The sequence below is a fragment of the Oncorhynchus nerka genome, linkage group LG16, assembly GCF_034236695.1.
Source record: "Oncorhynchus nerka isolate Pitt River linkage group LG16, Oner_Uvic_2.0, whole genome shotgun sequence".
NCBI classification, from domain to species: Eukaryota; Metazoa; Chordata; class Actinopteri; order Salmoniformes; family Salmonidae; genus Oncorhynchus; species Oncorhynchus nerka.
The window spans coordinates 4,595,887-4,614,396 of record NC_088411.1 but is presented as its reverse complement, the minus strand read 5'-3'; the positions used below and the strand labels follow the sequence as shown (position 1 = coordinate 4,614,396).

Here is an 18,510-nt window from a genome sequence, read left to right as displayed (position 1 = left end):
CCTAAACCTCCAGCGCTCCCTCGTTCTCCAGGATTTGACAGTGATCTCCTCTAAGCTCACCGCCATGCAGAACAGCCTAGCCATGCTGGTGGATACGCCAGACTACTCTGAGAAATGTGTCTACCTGGAGGCTCTGAAGAACAGGCTGGAGGCAGCCCCAGATAGTAGCCACCTTCAATTCCATGTCTGTAGGTAAGATACTGTTTTGTAAAGGATGGGATTGAGAGTTTGACTATTGAATCCGCTTTAGTTTAGACATACGGTTCAGACCATGCCAAGGTCTATGGTGGTTTTCATATACATTGGTCTCCTAAGTAATTGCTGATTAAACTGTTGACTGAATACTGTTGAAATGAAGTGTTTGCCTTAACTTGAATCCAGCATTTATATTATTTCTAAACTCGTATTTCTCCTCTTCATGCTTTTCTTTCCTGTAGACCAAGCCAAGCTGTTTGTGAATGTCTTCACAGAGATAGACAGAATGCCACAGCTCCTTGCCTATCTACTACAAGTGTCATAAGGTATGTATTGCATTTATCACTGATTCATTTAATCAGTCCCCCCAAGACTTCTCAATGTTGTTGTTGTGATATCTGCGGCCAAAAATGCTTACTTCTACGGCGGCTTTTCAGATTTTTGTTTTGATCATGTTCATTTCATATAAATCAATGAATAAGTCGTATGTGCTCAGTTCTAGTATTTTAAGCTGAATAGTCTCCGTCTCTATGCTGCCTGCAGCATGATCTATTTTCTTGCGCGAACACATGATAGACAGTTCTGGAGCCGCTGAGCCGGAGGGGCGTAAATCAATCCATCCTTCGTTGCGGCCAGCAGTACAAACAAAACGAATAATGATTATCGAGTCAGTAAAACGGGTCATTCAAAAATAATGAATAAATCGCAAGCTGCACATCCCTGTCAGAAATGTCTCTGTTTTGGTTTCAGTCATGGTGATCTGCCGCTGCTGTGGTGGCTGTTCGGACGTAGTTTTCACATGCTTTGCATGACTTTCTCTTGTGTTCCAACACAACGTTGCGTGGAGTGCAAAACAATTTGCCCCCACTTTAGCTGTGACTTTTGTTGATCAATGAAATGGATTCCTGTTCATTGTTCTGCCTGTCAGTCATAATCTGTCAGTTATCAGCTATCAGATTCACACACTGGCAGGGAAAAAAGTGAGGAGTGCTTTTGATTGGGCTGTTTTCTGCGCTAACAGTGGTCAAAATTGCAAACTCTTTTGATTGGACCTTTTATGCAGTAAAAGTGCGTGATTGGTCAAAACTACAAGCTCTTTCATATTTTGCATGGTTTGGTTAGTTTTTGCATGAATTATACGATTGCGTAATCCTGGAGGGACTGTAATTGCTAGGGTTTTACAGGGTTTATCTGTAGGAGCGTGTGTTTGTTTCCAGGGTCAGCTGGTGAGTGTGTGGCAGGATCTGTCTCAGAGTGAGCTGAGTCTGAACCAGCAGCTGGCTGAACTCTATGACACCCTGCTCTCCACCTGGCACTCACAGCTACAGTGGAGCAGCCAGGTATACTCTCTCTCTCTCTCTCTCTCTCTCTCTCTCTCTCTCTCTCACACACACACACACGCTGGCTCATACAGTAACGCGCACAACTAGGCATCTTTCACACACACGCTGGCTCATACCGTAACTCGCACAACTAGGCCTCTTTCACACACACACGCTGGCTCATACCGTAACGCGCACAACTAGGCATCTTTCACACACTTCGTCTCACTGTAAAACACAGCTAAGTATCCTCGCACTAAGTACAGCAACATACACCCTAAGTATCCTCATACACTCATACCATAAATGATACACTATTTTCATAGCATAATTTCCGCTGGTAGGCTGTACAATAACACACATTTGCCTTTTGCTTTAAAGAACATGTCTGCAGAGCTTCTACAGCTTCTACAGCCTAACCCCATGTCCCTGACTATCATCTGCCCTCTCCCCCACCAGGTATTTAAGAACCCGTACGAGGTGGTGACTGTGCTGCTGATCCAGACCCTGGGGGCCCTGGAGCCCTCCATCCCTGTGTGTCTGAGCACGGCCATGGACCTCACCCCCCAGGAGCAGAGGATGGACACCTTGCTGGAGCTCCACCACACCGCTGCCACCTTCGGCAGGAGCCTGGAGCAAGCTATGCTGCCACACCTGGGTCTGATCACCTGCTACCACTCCTATGTAGTTTTAGGCCTATCATTTGTATGTAACAGGGACAATGCATATTCATCAACAAGTCGGTCAATGCTAAGGTGTGAAATAGTGCTGGATTTAGCTAGTCAGCTTATTTTCATCCTTAATCAGTTGTCAACAGTGAGAGTGATGATATAGATGTTAATATTGTATTGATGTAAGACCTGGGTTAAATACATATCAAATACTTGAAAGTATTTAAGGTGCCCTTGATTTGGCTTGACGTTTGCACTTTTGGGACTATTCCATAGGTAAGATAATTATAGTAGGGAAACTAAAGTAAATGCAGCTCAAATATTTGCAAGATCTGCTCATTACATGTGTATAATGACTAATGAATTGTAGTGATGTATAAGGATGAATCCTGACTTTAGCTCCACCCACGAAATTCAAACTTTTCCTTAGGATTGCTGTTAAAGGAGCGATTTGTAGGGGTAAGTTCAGTGCTCACTGTTCAGACCTCAAGGTACTATAGACTTACGTTGTGGTTGTACCTCTCAGGTGAGAACAACTTGCTGAAGGTGAATGAGCTGGTCAGTTCCCTGTACGACCCCTACAAACCCTACCAGCTGCAGTATGGAGACCTGGAGAAGTCCCACCTCCTCATCCAGATCAGCGCCATGCCCCTGGTGAGAGACACACGTACAGTCAGGTCCAAAATGATTGGCACCCTTGATAAAGATGAGCAAAAAAGACCTATAAAATAAATAATACAATTAATGAGATATCTTGTATGCTCAAAACAATTTGAACATTTGTATTTTATACTGATACAATTGAAAAAATATATATTTTGTTTAACAAGTAATATTTTTTTTCCCTTCAAAAAGATGGGGATCAAATTATTGGCCCCCTTGTTTTCAATACCTCACATTGGCAGGATAATGGCACTGAGCCTTTTTGTAAAAAAATTATGAGATTGGAGAACACATTGGGAGGAATCTTAGACATTTCCTCCATACAGAATCTTTCCAGATCCTTGATATCCTTCGTCTGCGCTTATGGACTGCCCTCTTCAATTCAAACCACAGCTTTTCAATGGGGTTCAAGTCCGGAGATTGAGATGGCCATTGCGAACTGTTTATTTTGTGGTTAATTAAAAATGTCTTTGTGTATTTTGTGCTTGAGGTTATTATTTTGCAGCCAAGTTTTAGCCTCCTGGCAGAGGCAACCAGGTTTTTATCTAAAATGTCCTGGTACTGGGTCAAGTTCATGATGCCGTTGACCTTAATAAGGGCCCCAGGTCCAGTGGATGCATAATAGCCCCGTAACATCAAAGATCCACTACCATATTTTAGGCATCGCACTTGCAAAAAAATAAACAGTGGAACAGATTGGCTAGTGAAACGCACACTCGGCCCTCTGATTGGACTAGCAAGCTGCCAATCAGCACAGGTCGGGTGAGCTAGCGAACAGGGAGAGCTGATTTCCAGAAACATGTTTGTGACTCAAATAATGGTGACTTGGTCCCACCTAGGTTTTATGCAGTATTTATCAAGGGTGCCAATAATTTGGGACCTTACTGTACATAGGAACATAGGGTTGGGTGGTACACTGTATCTACCGTATGCCGTGGTATTTTGAAATACCCACGGTATGATTTTCAATACCGTAGAAGCGTATTTTCTTAACTGTTTTTTTTATTACATTACATTTTTTATTTAGACTTTAAGTAAATACCTGCAGTCAACTTGTGCATTAGGTTAAAAGATAAAGAAGATTGCGTTCTTCATTTCACCTGTAACATAATTTTGCTGGTATTTTCCCAAAACAAATGTGTTTTTTACAGCTAGTGCACAACGAGAATTACTGTGCAGCATGGTGGAGGTGATCAAGTTTACACACTACTAAATGTTTCCCAGCTAGATACAGTATCTTATATTAATAAGTTAGATGTGCTTAATACTCTCCAGTTGTGTATTCTTAGCTAACTTGCTAGTTATCTCAGCAGAGAATCCCCTCCTGGATCAAGAGCCCTGGTGTTTAATATTTGCTTTGTGTGTGCAGCAAACTGTTTTTCAGACTTTTGAGGTATTACTTTATGAGCTGGGTTGTCTGTCCTTGCAATGAATTAGTTCGCTTTCGCTCATTAGCATTTAGCTAGCAACCGCAATGGGAATTTCAAATCAAATATTATTTGTCACATGTGCCGAATACAACCGGTATAGACCTTACTGTGAAATGCTTACTTTCAAGCCCTTAACAAACAATGCAGTTTTTTAAGAAAATAGAGTTAAGAAAATATTTACAAAATAAACAAAAGTAATTATTATATATATATATATTTTTTAAACATAATAATGAGGCTATATACTGTGTGCAGGGTTACAGGTTAGTCAAGGTAATTTAGGTAGGGGTAAAGTGACTATATTAAACAGCGAGTAGCAGCAGTGTAAAAATAAAGGGGGGGTCAATGCAAATAACTGTTCAACAGTCTTGTGGCTTGGGGGTAGAAGCTGTTAAGGAGCCTTTTGGTCCTAGACTTGGCGCTCCAGTACAGCTTACCGTGCGGCAGCAGAGACAACAGTGTATGAGTTGGGGCCTTCCTCTGACACCACCTAGTGTATTCGAGGTCCTGGATGGCAGGAGGCTCAGTCCAGTGATGTACCATACCCTCTGTAGCACCTTACTGTTGGATGCAGAGCAGTTGCCATACCAGGCGGTGATGCATGTACTTGTTAGTGTTTTGTTTGTTCATTAGGATTTTTTTGTGTATAGTGCTGGTAATACCATATACCCCGGTATGGCACAAGGGTGGTATGAACATCTGGATACCGCCCAAACCTATACACACACACACAGCCAAACCCTGATACAATGGTAATTTCATATTTTAGTGTCATACCTGGGTAGGCAGGTGGAAAGGACCATGTGACCGTTTGACTGTGTACCTCTTTCCTTCTCTCTTCATTACACTTTCTCTCCTCCCTCTCCTTATCACCCTCCCTCTATCAGGAGCGTGGGGAGGTGATAGACTGTGTGGAGGAGCTGAGTCACTCAGTGGGGAAGCTGTTTGGCCTGGCCAGTGTTGCTGTGGACCGCTGCGCCAAATTGACCGACGGCCTGGCCGTGTGTGGCCTCCTCAAGGCCCTCAAAGCCCTCTTCACCAAGTAATTACACAGCTACAAAGTACAAACACTTACAGTCCCAGTTATTGACACCTTGATAAAGATGAGTAATAATGACTGTATAACCAACATAATTTAATTACTGAGCTTTTGTTGTATGCTTTAACAAATTCAGAAATGATTTCATACTAATACAATTGCTCAGTGAAATATATTTTGTTTTACCCTTTACCCTCATGCACATGACTTGAAAATGGCAGATTTGGGCACTGATAAATGTCTAAATTATAAAGCAGTGGCTGTACAGTTGCATGCTACACATGACGACAGACATGCTCTGCACAGCACAGCGCTGTATGAATTGCCTTGTCAAAGCCTAACACTGTAAGATTGTATTTTATAACTTAGCTAGTTATGTTGGCAGTATAATAAGCTTTCAAATCATGCCCACCTGACCCAGATTGTGATTTATAATGGACCGTTTCTGGATTGCGTAAAGAACAACAGTAAGTGTGTGATGGCGGGGATGCAGGGTTGTGTTCAAAACAAAATACCTACAAGTGTGCTTGCTATAGTTCCTCAATGGCACAGGTAGGAGAGATAAAAAAAGCACCTCTCCTTGACCAAATCTGTAATACCCACATGTTTCAAGCAGACCACCTTAGTCCCTGTGCCCAAGAATGCAAAGGTAACCTGCCTAGAATTATTACCGCCCCGTAGCACTCACGTCGGTAGCCATGAAGTTCTTTGAACTCACGATTATCTCGGAAACCCTAGACCCACTCCAATTTGCATAACGCCCCAACAGATCCACAGATGACGCAATCGCACTCCACACTGCCCTTTCCCACCTGGACAAAAGGAACACCTATGTGAGAATGCTGGTTATTGACTACAGCTCAGCATTCAACACCATAGTCCTCACAAAGCTCATCACTAAGCTAAGGACCCAGGGACTAAACAACTTCCCCTGCAACTGGATCCTGGACTTCCTGATGGGCTGCCCCCAGGTGGTAAGGGTAGGCAACAACACATCTGCCACACTGATCCTCAACACCAGGGCCCCTCGGGTGTGTGCTTTGTCCCTTCCTGTACTCCCTGTTCACCCACGACTGCGTGGCCAAGCACGACTACAACACATCATTGTTTGCTGATGACACAACAGTGGTAGGCCTGATAACTGACAATGATAAGACTATAGGGAGGAGGTCAGAGACCTGGCAGTGTGGTGTCAGGACAACATCCTCTCAACATGAGCAAGACAAAGGAGATGATTGTGGACTACAGGAAAATGAGGACCGAACGGGCCCCCATTAACATCAACGGGGCTGTAGTGAAGCAGGTCGAGAGATTCAAGTTCCTTGGTGTCCACATCACCAACAAACTAACAAACTAAACTAAACTAAACTATGAAAATGTCATTGAAGATACTTGCCAGATGATCAGCGTATGCTCTGAGTACGTGTCCTGGTAATCCGTCTGGTCTGCAGCCTTTAGAATGTTAACCTGATTAAAGGTCTTACTTAGATTGGTAACGGAGAGAGTTATCATACAGTCATCCATAACAGCTGGTGCTCTCACACATGGTTCAGTGTTACTTGCCTTGAAGCATGCATAGAAGTAATTTGGCTCGTGTGGTAGGCTCACATCACTGGGCAGCTCTTGGCTGGGTTTCTGTTTGTATTCCGTGATAGTTTGCAAGCTTTGCCACATCTGATGAGCATCAGAGCCGGCCACAGGGCACTGTGGGGACGATGTCATTGATGCATTTATTAATGAAGCCAATGACTGAAACAGTCCCCAGTCTTCTGGGAAGGCTTTCAGCCAGATGTAGGAACATTGCTGCAAGGGCTTTCTTCCATTCAACCACAAGAGCATTAGCGAGGTCGGGCACTGATTTTGGGCGATTAGGCCTGGCTCGCAGTTGGCGTTCGATGGGGTTGAGGTCAGGGCTCTGTGCAGGCCAGTCAAGTTCTTCCACACTGATCTCGACAAACCCTTTCTGAATGGACCTCGCTTTGTGCACAGGGGTATTGTCATGCTGAAACAGGAAATGGCATTCCCCAAACCGTTGCCACGAAGTTGGAAGCACATAATTGTCTAGTATGTCATTGTATGCTGTAGCATTAAGATTTCCCTTCCTTGGAACTAAGGGGCCTAGCTCTAACCATGTAAAACAACCCCAGACCATTATTCCTCTTCCACCAGACTTTACAGTTGGCACTATGCATTTGGGCAAGTAGTGTTCTCTTGGCATTCGCCAAGCCCAGATTTGTCCATTGGACTGCCAGATGTCCAGTTCGTCCGTTGGACTGCCAGAGTCCAATGGCGGTGAGCTTTACACCACTCCTAGCACATGGTGGTCTTAGGCTTGGCCCTGGAAACCCATTTCATGAAGCTACCGACAAACAGTTGTGCGGACATTGCTTTCAGAGGCAGTTTGGAACTCGGCAGTGAGTTTTGCAGCTGAGGACAGACCATTTTTTTAATGAGTTACACGCTTCAGCACTCGGTGGTCACGTTCTGTTAGCTTTGTGGCTGAGCCGTTGTTGCCACTTCTCAATAACAACACTTACAGTTGAGCGTGGCAGCTCTAGCAGGGCAGAAATTTGACAAACTGACTTGTTGGAAAGGTGGCATCCTATGGCGGTGCCACGTTGAAAGTCACAGAACTCTTCAGTAAGAATGTTCTACTGAAATTGTTTGTCTATGGAGATTGCATGGCCATGTAGTGTATGTTATCGGATTAATCCCGGAACATATTCCAGTATGTGCTAACTAAACAGTCCGGGAGCTTAGCATCCGCTTCATTAGACCACTTCCTTATTGAGCGTGTCGTGGAAATGTTAACACAATTTCTTTTACACTGGTACTTCCTGTTTTGAGTTTTTGCTTGTCAGCAGGAATCAGGAGGATTGAGTTATGGTCAAAGGGAGGGCGAGGGAGCGTATTGTATGTGTTTCTGTGTGTGGAGTAAAGGTGATCAATTGTATTAGTATAAAATAATATAATTCCCCCCCTCCAAAATTTGCATAGAATAACTCATTTATATTATTAGTTTTATTCAGTCATTATTGCTCGTCTTTATCAACGGTGTTAATAATTTCGGACTCAAATGTATATACTACACCGTAAATGTCAATATTCCTATTAACTTTTGCCCATTGCCCTCACTTATGTGTCTTGGCCATATTTTCCACAGGTATGTGTCAGACTTCTCCACCACTCTGCAGTCAATCAGGAAGAAGTGCAGGTTGGAGGACACGCCCAGTGCTGCTGTGTTCCAAGAGGATTGGACCGCCTTCCAGAACTCTGTCAGGTGGGTTTTGTGCACACCGAAACCAAGCTCTGCTGGCTCTGATATTTTCCTTTGCCCATTGTAATTTCAGAACAGTTCCAACAACCACGGTTAATGCGTAACCAGGCCAGTGCAGTACAGCTCTGCTGGGCTTGGCTCAGTAGTATGAAAAGGATATAGTTGTGCATGAACTGTATTTAACTTTTTTTTATTCCCCCTGTTTCCTCTGCATTGCATAATCATTGCCACCTGTGGGGAGTTGCTGAGACAATGTGGTGCCTATGAGCAGCAGCTGTCAAACAAGTAAGACCAACACCATGACAATAGCTGAATTCCAAATCAACCCCCAGCCCCTACTCCGTAGCTACCTGACTCCCTGACTGATATCCGCCCTTATAGGTTTACTAAAGTGCATTATATAGTACATGGGTCTCAACACACCTTACATTATGATCCTATAGGATCCTGGCCACGGCAGGGAAGTACCTGTCTGAGTCATACAGCCCTCTGAGCCTGGCGGGCATCCAGGAGGCCAGCTCCACGGAGAGGAAGACCAGCGGCAGGAACCCCTGGCAGGAGTACAACTACCTGCAGCGGGGCAACATGGCAGAGTACAACAGCCTGATGGAGGTCCTCTACTCCCTCAAGGTATGGATGGTGATGCTGACGGAAAATGGAGATGACTTGGCACTGTTAACTTTAATTAGTGTCTGCGTTTAGTTTTTTAGAATGGGTACAATCAGGGAGAAAATATAGTATTGAGATGAATGACTTTGTCATTTTTGCTTCATTAAAGCCTTGTAATGCAATTAAGTGTGAGTATATTTTTAGGGAGTTAGGTCTGTTGTGAGGTCTGGCATGTTCAAGTTGCCATTGCTTTGTAGAAGAAGGGGACAGGTAACTCCAGTCTTCTGGCTTAGCCCCGAGTGGCTCTGACCCGTCCCAACCAGCAGGCCAATCGGCTGGCTTTCGACTCGGTCTTCCTGCAGATCAAACATCAACTCTGCCTGGTCTCCACAATGGAGGTGAGTGTGTGTGTTTGTGCGTGTGTGTGTGTTGTAGTGTGTGTTTATTAAAGAATGACCAGTGGAATTTCTTTAGGGCCGATGCCAATCTTTGGGGGTCAAGGAGGCCGATGGCTGATATTCAATATCATTACATTTGAAAAAATGTTGGACAGAATTTCCATGAGATTTATTAATGCATACATTTTTTTTATCAAACTATAAATGTGACTGTTTTTACCAATCTAACTACATAACAATATAATGGTAGTAATTGTATTTGAATGGTAAATCTCTTTATCAACTAGGCTTGTTTTGGCTGATCAGTGAAGTCTATGGTGCTACAGATGACAGACGATGTGTTTGCCTTCCACTTGGGGCTTATATTGGCCTACTGATCACTCCAGCATGTCACGCCTGTAGGGAAGGACATCATATATGCACTGCTGTTAGTTTGACAATATAAAATAACATCTATCCAATGCAAATGGGCCCAACGTAACGTCATGATTTGTGATCACGGATGCTTATGAAACTAGTATTTATTTTTTATTTTCCGTGATCTGGAAAATATATATTTTTCAGCTGTCTAAACAACTCCGCTGCCAGGACTACATTTTAAACAACTCAATTGGCTAGTTCATCTATGTCAACAAATGGACAGGTTGTAACTTGTTTCTACTGTTACGATTGGATGGTGCGAGGCCTTAACTTCTCCTCACATCTCTCTCCATCACTCAATTCACTTTGTCCTGTTTACTGCTACTATGAGAACTAGCTCAATGGCCATGACATTTGCTACCAAGCCATAAATGTGTTTTAATATCTAACAAGGAGAGAGAGAGAGGGATGGCAAAATATATGTTTACAACAGGAGAATAGCTGGCATGAAAATAAACCATGGGAAAAAGTGTTCTCCATTCACTATTCAAGTGCATAGATGACATGTATGTTCTTTCTCTTGCCTCTGTTTCGATACAGGTGCATGATAATGGTCCATTCTAAATCAAAATGAATTTCACACATATATTATTTAGTAGTATATGTTAAGTCTAATGGGTGACAATATTAGCCTATCACTTGTGAATGATGGCCAGCATAATAAACATTGCCTTTTTTTTGCGACTTGTTCGAATCATAGTCACACACCTCGTGTTGCCTAGCCCATAGGCCTATATGTTTTAATAAGGTTTGTATCACAACTAAAGTGGCCAAATAACTTCTTAAAATGAAGCACATTAATCCGCTTTACAAGGGGTGTAGAGCCGAACATGCTGACCACATTTCTCACGACGCGTGCGTTGCAAAACAAATGTACACAGGGAGGACCTTGTGCATTTCAGGTAAAATAACAACCCAATGTTTATATCCTAGGACACATTAGCTCGCAACAGCAAGCTAGCTAGCTAAATTGCCATAAATGTTTGTTTATCGACCTGTCCCCAAATTAATATATTTGGTTCACAGTTCGTTTTGATATTTCAACCTGCGTGTCCTGATCGCGTCTGGCTGCGGGGGGACAAAATCAACGTGCGTAATCCGCTTGCGTCGCTAAATAAATGTACACATACGATATTCAATCATTGCACCCACTCTGCTCGCGCGCGTCAACCAGCGTCTGTGTAGCCAGGTGCTAAAATAGAAATTGGTTCTATTTGTGACGCTTGACGTGCTGCAAGTCCAGCCTCTCCCATCTCTTCATTGGTTTGTAGGAGCATATAACCATGTAAGTGATTGAAAGGTGAACTGAGGTCCACACTCCAGTCCAGTTGGTAGTGATAATGCACCTTGAAGTTGGTTGCTAAGCGCCATATAAAGTCCAAAGAAGGAGGAGAGATTACTAGAAACAAACTCGGTTTACCCTTTTATCTCAAATCAAATCAAATGTATTTATATAGCCCTTCGTACATCAGCTGATATCTCAAAGTGCTGTACAGAAACCCAGCCTTAAACCCCAAACAGCAAGCAATGCAGGTGTAGAAGCACGGTGGCTAGGAAAAACTCCCTAGAAAGGCCAAAACCTAGTAAGAAACCTAGAGAGGAACCAGGCTATGTGGGGTGGCCAGTCCTCTTCTGGCTGTGCCAGGTGGAGATTATAACAGAACATGGCCAAGATGTTCAAATGTTCATAAATGACCAGCATGGTCCAATAATAATAAGGCAGAACAGTTGAAACTGGAGCAGCAGCACGGCCAGGTGGACTGGGGACAGCATGGAGTCATCATGTCAGGTAGTCCTGAGGCATGGTCCTAGGGCTCAGGTCCTCCGAGAGAGAAAGAGAGAATTAGAGAGAGCACACTTAAATTCACACAGGACACCGAATAGGACAGGAGAAATACTCCAGATATAACAAACTGACCCTAGCCCCCCGACACAAACTACTGCAGCATAAATACTGGAGGCTGAGACAGGAGGGGTCAGGAGACACTGTGGCCCCATCCGAGGACACCCCGGGCAGGGCCAAACAGGAAGGATATAACCCCACCCACTTTCCCAAAGCACAGCCCCCACACCACTAGAGGGATATCTTCAACCACCAACTTACCATCCTGAGACAAGGCGGAGTATAGCCCACAAAGATCTCCGCCATGGCACAACCCAAGGGGGGGAGGGGGGGGGGGGTGCCAACCCAGACAGGATGATCACATCAGTGACTCAACCCACTCAGGTGACGCACCCCTCCCAGGGACAGTATGAGAGAGCCCCAGTAAGCCAGTGACTCAGCCCTGTAATAGGGTTAGAGGCAGAGAATCCCAGTGGAAAGAGGGGAACCGGCCAGGCAGAGACAGCAAGGGCGGTTCGTTGCCCCAGAGCCTTTCCGTTCACCTTCCCACTCCTGGGCCAGACTACACTCAATCATATGACCCACTGAAGAGATGAGTCTTCAGTAAAGACTTAAAGGTTGAGACCGAGTTTGCGTCTCTGAGTTTGCGTCTCTTTGCGTCGCAGACCGTTCCATAAAAATGGAGCTCTATAGGAGAAAGCCCTGCCTCCAACTGTTTGCTTAGAAATTCTAGAAATTAGGAGGCCTGCGTCTTGTGACCGTAGCGTACGTGTAGGTATGTACGGCAGGACCAAATCAGAGAGATAGGTAGGAGCAAGCCCATGTAATGCTTTGTAGGTTAGCAGTAAAACCTTGAAATCAGCCCTTGCTTTGACAGGAAGCCAGTGTAGAGAGGCTAGCACTGGAGTAATATGATCCAATTTTTTGGTTCTGGTCAGGATTCTAGCAGCCGTATTTAGCACTAACTGAAGTTTATTTAGTGCTTTATCCGGGTAGCCGGAAAGTAGAGCATTGCAGTAGTCTAACCTAGAAGTGACAAAAGCATGGATACATTTTTCTGTATCATTTTTGGACAGAAAGTTTCTGATTTTTGCAATGTTACGTAGATGGAAAAAAGCTGTCCTTGAAATGGTCTTGATATGTTCTTCAAAAGAGAGATCAGGGTCCAGAGTAATGCCGAGGTCCTTCACAGTTTTATTTGAGACGACTGTACAACCATTAAGATTAATTGTCAGATTCAACAGAAGATCTCTTTGTTTCTTGGGACCTAGAACAAGCATCTCTGTTTTGTCCAAGTTTAAAAGTAGAAAGTTTGCAGACATCCACCTCCTTATGTCTGAAACACATGCTTCTAGCAAGGGCAATTTTGGGGCTTCACCATGTTTCATTGAAATGTACAGCTGTGTGTCATCCGCATAGCAGTGAAAGTTAACATTATGTTTTCGAATAACATCCCCAAGAGGTAAAATATATAGTGAAAACAATAGTGGTCCTAAAACGGAACCTTGAGGAACACCGACATTTACAGTTGAATTGTCAGAGGACAAACCATTCACAGAGACAAACTGATATCTTTCCGACAGATAAGATCTAAACCAGGCCAGAACTTGTCCGTGTAGACCAATTTGGGTTTCCAATCTCTCCAAAAGAATGTGGTGATCGATGGTATCAAAAGCAGCACTAAGGTCTAGGAGCACGAGGACAGATGCAGAGCCTCGGTCCGATGCCATTAAAATGTAATTTACCACCTTCACAAGTGCCGTCTCAGTGCTATGATGGGGTCTAAAACCAGACTGAAGCATTTTGTATACATTGTTTGTCTTCAGGAAGGCAGTGAGTTGCTGCGCAACAGCCTTCTCTAAAATTTTTGAGAGGAATGGAAGATTCGATATAGGCCGATAGTTTTTTATATTTTCTGGGTCAAGGTTTGGCTTTTTCAAGAGAGGCTTTATTACTGCCACTTTTAGTGAGTTTGGTACACATCCGGTGGATAGAGAGCCGTTTATTATGTTCAACATAGGAGGGCCAAGCACAGGAAGCAGCTCTTTCAGTAGTTTAGTTGGAATAGGGTCCAGTATGCAGCTTGAAGGTTTAGAGGCCATGATTATTTTCATCATTGTGTCAAGAGATATAGTACTAAAACACTTGAGCGTCTCTCTTGATCCTAGGTCCTGGCAGAGTTGTGCAGACTCAGGACAACTGAGCTTTGAAGGAACACGCAGATTTAAAGAGGAGTCCGTAATTTGCTTTCTAATAATCATAATCTGTTCCTCAAAGAAGTTCATGAATTTGTCACTGCTAAAGTAAAAGTCATCCTCTCTTGGGGAATGCTGCTTTTTAGTTAGCTTTGCGACAGTATCAAATAGGAATTTCGGATTGTTCTTATTTTCCTCAATTAAGTTAGAAAAATAGGATGATCGAGCAGCAGTAAGGGCTCTTCGGTACTGCACGGTACTGTCTTTCCAAGCTAGTCGGAAGACTTCCAGTTTGGTGTGGCGCCATTTCCGTTCCAATTTTCTGGAAGCTTGCTTCAGAGCTTGGGTATTTTCTGTGTACCAGGGAGCTAGTTTCTTATGAGAAATGTTTTTAGTTTTTAGGGGTGCAACTGCATCTAGGGTATTGCGCAAGGTTAAATTGAGTTCCTCAGTTAGGTGGTTAACTGATTTTTGTCCTCTGGCGTCCTTGGGTAGACAGAGGGAATCTGGAAGGACATCAAGGAATCTTTGTGTTGTCTGTGAATTTATAGCACGACTTTTGATGTTCCTTGGTTGGGGTCTGAGCAGATTATTTGTTGCAATTGCAAACATAATAAAATGGTGGTCCGATAGTCCAGGATTATGAGGAAAAACATTAAGATCCACAACATTTATTCCATGGGACAAAACTAGGTCCAGCGTATGACTGTGACAGTGAGTGGGTCCAGAGACATGTTGGACAAAACCCACTGAGTCGATGATGGCTCCGAAAGCCTTTTGGAGTGGGTCTGTGGACTTTTCCATGTGAATATTAAAGTCACCAAAGATTAGAATATTATCTGCTATGACTACAAGGTCCGATAGGAATTCAGGAAACTCAGTGAGAAACGCTGTATATGGCCCAGGAGGCCTGTAAACAGTAGCTATAAAAAGTGATTGAGTAGGCTGCATAGATTTCATGACTAGAAGCTCAAAAGACGAAAACTTCATTTTTTTTTTGTAAATTGAAATTTGCTATCGTAAATGTTAGCAACACCTCCGTCTTTGCGGGATGCACGGGGGATATGGTCACTAGTGTAGCCAGGAGGTGAGGCCTCATTTAACACAGTAAATTAGTCAGGCTTAAGACATGTTTCAGTCAGGCCAATCACATCAAGATTATGATCAGTGATTAGTTAATTGACTATAATTGCCTTTGAAGTAAGGGATCTAACATTAAGTAGCCCTATTTTGAGATGTGAGGTATCATGATCTCTTTCAATAATGACAGGAATGGAGGTGGCGAACACCGCCATGTTTAGTTTTGCCCAACCTAGGTCGAGGCATAGACACGGTCTCAATGGTGATAGCTGAGCTGACTACACTGACTGTGCTAGTGGCAGACTCCACTATGCTGGCAGGCTGGCTAACAGCCTGCTGCCTGGCCTGCACCCTATTTCATTGTGGAGCTAGAGGAGTTAGAGCCCTGTCTATGTTGGTAGATAAGATGAGAGCACCCCTCCAGCTAGGATGGAGTCTGTCACTCCTCAGCAGGTCAGGCTTGGTCCTGTTTGTGGGTGAGTCCCAGAAAGAGGGCCAATTATCTACAAATTCTATCTTTTGGGAGGGGCAGAAAACAGTTTTCAACCAGCGATTGAGTTGTGAGACTCTGCTGTAGAGCTCATCACTCCCCCTAACTGGGAGGGGGCCAGAGACAATTACTCGATGCCGACACATCTTTCTAGCTGATTTACACGCAGAAGCTATGTTGCGCTTGGTGATCTCTGACTGTTTCATCCTAACATCGTTGGTGCCAACGTGGATAACAATATCTCTATACTCTCTACACTCGCCAGTTTTAGCTTTAGCCAGCACCATCTTCAGATTAGCCTTAACGTCGGTAGCCCTGCCCCCTGGTAAACAGTGTATGATCGCTGGATGATTCGTTTTAAGTCTAATACTGCGGGTAATGGAGTCGCCAATGACTAGAGTTTTCAATTTGTCAGAGTTAATGATGGGAAGCTTCGGCGTCTCAGACCCCGTAACGGGAGGAGTAGAGACCAGAGAAGACTCGGCCTCTGACTCCGACCCGCTGCTTAATGGGGAAAACCGGTTGAAAGTTTCTGTCGGCTGAATGAGCGACACCGGTTGAGCGTTCCTACAGCATTTCCTTCCAGAAACCGTGAGAAAGTTGTCCGGCTGCGGGGACTGTGCCAGGGGATTTATACTAACGTTACTATCTGTACTTAATGGTGGCACAGACGCTGTTTCATCCTTTCCTACACTGAAATTACCCTTGCCTAACGATTGCGTCTGAAGCTGGGCTTGTAGCACAGCTATCCTCGCCGTAAGGCGAGTACAGCGACTGCAATTAGAAGGCATCATGTTAATGTTACTACTTAGCTTCGGCTGTTGGAGGTCCTGACGAATCGTGTCCAGATAAAGCTTCCGGAGTGAAAAGTTGAGAAAAAAAAAAAATATATATATATATATAAACGGTAATTAAAAAGTAAAAACCGTAAAGTTGTCAGGTAGCAAAATAGGTTGGCAACAAAACGCACAGCAACTCGAAAACAAGTCTGCAAGTTGCCACGCAACCTCCTTCCAGTGTGATCCAGGACATGCCTGGGCGTCAGGTGGTCGTGTATTTACTTTGGCCTTCACCACGATGTCTGGGCACTACGAGTCCTTGGGGATGCCTTTTGGATTAGCCAGTGCTCCGTTGGTGTTCCAGGTACTCATGAATGAGGTGATCCAGGACATGCCTGGGCGTCAGGTGGTATTAACTCGCCACATCCGGGTAATCCTGGGACACCTCCTGGAGAACCATCTATATGTGCTCCATCAGGCCACCGTCTCCTTCTTGGGATATCGTTTCAGCCCGCAGGGAGTGGTTATGGAGCAGAGGAAGGTAGATGCAGTCAGGTCATGGCCAGTCCCAACCACCGTAAAGGGACTACTTTTTGGTGCTTGCCAACTTCTACCTCCGCTTCATCAAGAACTTAATCTCCATCGCCTTTCCTCTCACCTCTCTCCTCAAAGGTGGTCCATGTAAGTTGGTGAGGAGTCCTGCAGCCGATGAGGCCTTCCGGAACGATGGCCTTCTGAAGGACATCGTCTCCGACCCAATTCACGTCCCGGTTATGGAGAAGCTGGGGGTCATGGTCAGCCTCACATCTGGTACCGGCTTCAGTCCAACGGGCAGGTGGAGAGGACCAACCAGGAGCTGGGGAGGTTTCTGAGGAGTCAGTGTCAAGGCCAGCAGGAAGTAAGCGGAGTGACTCCAGTATTTATGCTGCATTAGTTTATGTGTCGGGGGGCTAGGGTCAGTTTGTTATATCTGGAGTACTTCTCCTGTCCTATTCGGTGTCCTGTGTGAATCTAAGTGTGCGTTCTCTAATTCTCTCCTTCTCTCTTTCTTTCTCTCTCTCGGAGGACCTGAGCCCTAGGACCATGCCCCAGGACTACCTGACATGATGACTCCTTGCTGTCCCCAGTCCACCTGGCCATGCTGCTGCTCCAGTTTCAACTGTTCTGCCTTACTATTATTCAACCATGCTGGTCATTTATGAACATTTGAACATCTTGGCCACGTTCTGTTATAATCTCCACCCGGCACAGCCAGAAGAGGACTGGCCACCCCACATATGCTCTCTCTAATTCTCTCTTTCTTTCTCTCTCTCGGAGGACCTGAGCCCTAGGACCGTGCCCCAGGACTACCTGACATGATGACTCCTTGCTGTCCCCAGTCCACCTGACTGTGCTGCTGCTCCAGTTTCAACTGTTCTGCCTTACTATTATTCGACCATGCTGGTCATTTATGAACATTTGAACATCTTGGTCATGTTCTGTTATAATCTCTACCCGGCACAGCCAGAAGAGGACTGGCCACCCCACATAGCCTGGTTCCTCTCTAGGTTTCTTCCTAGGTTTTGGCCTTTCTAGGGAGTTTTTCCTAGCCATCGTGCTTTTACACCTGCATTGTTTGCTGTTTGGGGTTTTAGGCTGGGTTTCTGTACAGCACTTTGAGATATCAGCTGATGTACGAATATATAAATAAATTTGATTTGATTTGATCTCCATGACAGGATTGAGTAATACATTGTCTAACTACCACTGTCATTTACTAATTTGGCCCATTATACAAATGTAATTGTGTATTTACATATCAGTAGTTTCCCCGGCTGTATTATACTGCATTACACTTAAATACCATAGGCAGATTATGCAGATGTGTTAAACAACCTTACCAGAACTCAATAGCACTCAACCTCCATTTAACTTAAGTTATTTTTCTGAATAAATATTTACTGTGGCATACAATGATACAGTCCACATCTTAGACCTACTGTACATTTCCCCTTTAATATGCACACAGAGGCTTTGGGTTGACTGCTTGCTCTTTTATTGCATTTCACTGCTGGGGGCTCCAGTGCTCATGGTTTGAACATGAGAAGAGTTTCCCTCTG

General features: G+C 44.3%; 1 pseudogene; it reads left to right on the top strand.

Annotated features, from left to right (window-relative positions):
• The window catches only part of LOC115144343 (conserved oligomeric Golgi complex subunit 7-like), a 28,764-nt pseudogene extending 10,633 nt beyond the window's left edge, over window positions 1-18,131 (top strand).
• The last annotated feature ends 379 nt before the right edge of the window (window positions 18,132-18,510 follow it).